The sequence below is a fragment of the Adiantum capillus-veneris genome, chromosome 6 (assembly GCF_014529385.1).
Source record: "Adiantum capillus-veneris isolate H3 chromosome 6, ASM1452938v2, whole genome shotgun sequence".
NCBI classification, from domain to species: Eukaryota; Viridiplantae; Streptophyta; class Polypodiopsida; order Polypodiales; family Pteridaceae; genus Adiantum; species Adiantum capillus-veneris.
In genome coordinates this window covers 96,746,786-96,751,535 of record NC_140936.1, presented here as the reverse complement: position 1 = coordinate 96,751,535, position 4,750 = coordinate 96,746,786, and the positions used below count along the sequence as shown (strand labels likewise).

Sequence of the window (4,750 nt, the reverse complement as noted above, 5' to 3'; positions counted from 1 at the left end):
CTTAGACCATGCATATATTACGAACATGCATATTTGAATAAACCTAAACACGCAAGTACAAGGTTGTTCTTGCATGGCTATGCACAATGATTATGCATATTTGAACATGTTTATTCTTTTGTATATTAGACCTAAAATTGCTTAAACGTAGATTGGCATAGACATACACATGCATAAATATACACGTGCGCATACCCATGCATACATTGCAAAAATGCATATTTGAATAAACCATTCCATTGCATAAACAAACGCGTGCACGGGCATAGACATACACATGCATAAACATACACGTGCATAGACCCATGCATACATTACGAACGTGCATATTTGAATAAACCTACACAAGCATGTGCAAGGTTGTTTTTGCATGGGTATGCACAATGATTATGCATATTTTAACATGTTTATGCTTGTGTATATTAGACCTAAAATTGCTTAAACGTACATGGGCATAGACATACACATGCATAAACATACATGTGCATAGACCCATGCATACATTACAAGCGTCACCATTTGAATAAACCTACACATGCATGTGCAAGGTTATTCTTGCATGGGTATGCACGATGATTATGCATATTTAAACATGTTTATGCTTGTCTATATTAAACATAAAATTACGTAAACGTACATGGACATAGACATACCCATCCATAAACATACACGTGCATAAACCCATGCATACAATACGAACGTGCATATTTGAATAAACCTACACATGCAAGTGAAAAATTGTTCTTGCATAGGTATGCGCATTGATTAAGACATGTTTATGATTGTGTATATTAGACCTAAAAGTGCTTAAACGTACATGTGCAAGGTACAAACACATGCATAAACAAGGTACAAAGTTTATGCATGTGTATGCTTGTGCATATGTATGTTTAAGCACGAGTATGGTTGTACATATGTGGGTGTTGTTGCTCGAGCACAACCCTGAACCGTTTGCAAACATGGTGACACAAAGTAAACCTTAAATCTAATGCATAATCTTAGTGTTGTATTTACTCAAACATTGTATTTGATTCGCCAAATACAAGTCAGTCTTGCGAGATGAAGACGTTATGAGATGATTTCATTTCATCCCTTTGCACAATTTTTCCTTTCACAGATCATTTCCTTTACACACACAAGCCACTTAGACCTTTGAAGACGTTAACAAATCATTTAATTTCAACACTCTAACTCTCACACAATTCTGCCTTTTGAAAACGTTATCATTTCATTTCATCACACAAGCCACTTTGACCTTTGAAGACGTTAACAAATCATTTCGTTTCAACTCTCAAAAAACACACACACACACTTTGACCCTTGAAGACGTTAACAAATCATTTCATTTAAACACACTCACACACTCAGACATTGTATCTCATTCAACAGTTTGTAATTTTTTGAACTAATTGTTTACATTGTTCTCTCTCTCTCTCTCTCTCTCTCTCTCTCTCTCTCTCTCTCTCTTACACACACACTCTCTTACACACACCCACATCCACATGCACACAAACCATTTCCTCCCTCAATTAATTTAATTTACTCTCATACCTCATTGGTCTCTCTTCGAACGTAAAACTGGCCCAACCGACGAGCTCTTGCAATAGCATCATTTGCGTCGATGCGTGACATCGCCGCTCTTCTCATGTTGCAAGAGCCGGGAGAGACAGCCGCCCGTGGTGCCTTCGGTCGTAGTGCACGGATTGTCGATGGAGTCACACATAATTGCAAGCTTGAGGAACTCGCTGAGGGACGGCTTGAGCTCTCCGGCTTTACGAAGCTCGCCATGATGGTACCGTTGATAATTAGAGGCTTTAAGGGTTGAGAGAGAGAGAGAGGACTCTCAGCGCTGCACTTCTGCGGAATTCTCAGTCTGAGAGAGAGAGAGAGAGAGAGAGAGAGAGAGAGAGAGAGAGAGAGAGAGAGAGAGAGAGAGAGAGAGAGAGAGGGAGGAGGCGAGGAAATGAAAGCTTGGCTGGCTTGAATGCCTCGCCAAGAAAAGGCTTGAATGACTCGACTGGAAAAGGCATCGGCTGGAGCCTAGACCCGCCCCCTTTTGCGTTGGACCCGGCGTTTTTGCTAACTGCGCTGGACCCGGCATTTTTGCTGACTGGGCTGCCAACGGCTTGCGTGGCTGCCAACTGGACATAGAGTCCGTTTTATAGACCGAGCCATAGAGGAAAGGGTCTGACCTGCAAGGGCCGCTTCACAGACCGGGGGGGCGCCGTCTTGGCAACACACAAGGGAGCAAGGAGACTCCTCATTCAGGGGTGCGCCGCTCTGCAAAAGGAGGTTGGCTAGTGCTCTGTAAGAGCTGTGAGAGGAAAAGTTAGCGAGACCTCTCAAATGCCACTTGCCAGAAAGAGGGAGAAGTTATAGAAGCTAGGAAAAGGACTCACCATTCGGAGAGCCGAGGACAGAGAGAGAAGAGAGAGCTCTACGACAAATTTACAGAGCTTGAACTTGCTCGCAAGGATCTGAAGGTGAAGCGAAGGCTTGTAGAAGAGAGGAGTGTTGTTAAAAAAGCCACCTGATAAGAGGTGTCGTCGAGGGTGGCTGACCCATAGTAGCCGGATAGGCTCGAATTGCTTTGTCTATTCATATAGGCTTTGTTTGTTTGCATTATGGAGTTCTTCCTTGGCCCATGTCTATGTAGTTTCCGATCACGACGATCATGGGCCTGCAATCTCTTCCCTATTTGAGTAGGTTCAGGAGACCAAGCTTCAAAACAAAGAAGACAAGAGGAGGTTGCGGCCACGTTGGGAACCATCAAGGCCAACTTTCGGCAACAGTCTTCATCTAGCATTCATGGCTTGAAGGGAATCTGGTAAGTGTGTTTGCGGGTGTGTCTGGGAAGCTAGGCTTGATACTCCAAACTGGTAGAGAGGCCAAGCTATAGAGGTATTTTGTCTTGGCTTTTCTCTGTCAATGTCTGTGAGCCTTAATTGCAAATTTGAGTGCTTAAATCAATATTTTTGGTCGTTTTGGCCATAGGAGAATGTTCCTAGACAATAGTGCGACCTTTCTGGACTGATTTGTTGCAATTTTTGGGACTTTTTTTATATTGGATCTTGATTTTAGTACCTTGTTGCATTGCAACTAGACGTGGTAGGATAGTGTCCCTAGGTGTCTTAGACCTCCTCCTAAAGTTTCGTTGCACTTTGAGTCCGTTGGAGTGCCAAATTGGCATGATGACCTAGAGTGGTGAGAAAGGACTTAGGCAAATTTTCTTGATCATTGAGTGTTGGTTTGCTGGTTGAGTTGGTGTATTTGCTTCTTAAGGTTCACTTATTGAGATTAACAACCTCAAAGAGTCTCCGTGCCCCATCTGAGTCCCTTCCATGAGTATTGACATTGTGTTAGTGCCAGATAGCTATGCTACAGATGTCCATCACGGTGACCCGCTAACATTAGCACCGCTGCCGGGGATATGATCCTTAGATGGTGAGTGACCTAGTGCGTATTTAGAGCTTTCATTTTTTAAGATTTGTCTCTCCATTCCAGTTACACCTTATCAATGAAGCAGGTAGACACGTTGGGGAGGGGGAAAGGGGAACACACCCAGCACACAACACAATGCCTCGCTATAGCCTAGGGTATACACAGCGCCCCAATCCACTAGAGTTCACCTTCAAAACTTGACACTACCCGCAAGCAAACCACCGCTTACACACAACCATATGCACACATGCCTTGCAATGCACCAGACAAACTCAATCACTCCGCTCCGCTCAATTCACAACCTTCCACACACACACACACACACACAGCCTCTCTCTATCTCTCTTTGCATGACCAAATTCGGAGGGGCACACACACCTACACACACCCTGAAACACACATGCACAAGCAGAGAAGAGAAGGGGGAAGGGGAAATGACATGCAGAGACATTAGAGAATGGTCCTCTTGCATAAACAACACCATGTACAACCAATCTCGTGCCCGCACAACCTCGGCAAAGAGACAATTCCTCAAAGCTTACATAGGCCAAGGAGCATCCTGGGAAAAAAAAACCCTCTGGCCAAAAAACCCCAAAAAATGAACGTATACACCCTTTTATAGGGGTGTGTCTAGAAGACTTAAGAAAGAAATAAGGGGTGAGCTTCTCATCTCGTGCACTTCACTTGCAGCTTCATTTGGAATTTGCTTTGCATTGCTTGCACTTCGCACACTTCTCCTTTGGTAACTCTTGCATGGTGCACCCATCTGTCCATTGACCACTCCCTTTGGTTGCCCAGCTACACTTGTCCTTTGAAGCTTTTGAATTCTCTCTCTTCATGCACCGTGGGACCCCTTGAATGGCCTCAGGCTACCTCTCCTTCGGGCTCACTATCCACGGGACCCCTCGGAGCAATAACGACATCGCTATTGGGGGAGGCTCATTTTCCTTCAAAAAAGGGGGCCATGGGAACTAGCCCATGGCGGGTGCCACATCACCACTGCATAAACCACCACTGCCATCCACCAACGCCAACACGCGCCACTGACCACCGCCATCCTTGCGCCACCATGCCCAAAACAGCGCCCAGCGCCACCCTGCCATAGCTAGGGAGCTCTCAAGCTCACACACCTTCACATGTCAATAGGACCTCCTTGCTTGGGTTAAAGACCCTACCATCTGGCCTCTCTCCACTACATATGGGCTAAATCAGTGCCACATGTCACTTGCCTGTGAAATGGCCTCCATGCCTTCTACAAAAATGCAAAAGAAACTTAATAAAACCCCATTTTTTGCCCTGCTTTCCCTAG

The 4,750-nt window shown here is 44.8% G+C and overlaps 1 pseudogene; it reads right to left on the bottom strand.

Annotated features, from left to right (window-relative positions):
• LOC147455943 (uncharacterized) overlaps positions 1 to 1,788 on the bottom strand; it is a 2,578-nt pseudogene extending 790 nt beyond the window's left edge.
• Positions 1,789 to 4,750: the final 2,962 nt, after the last annotated feature.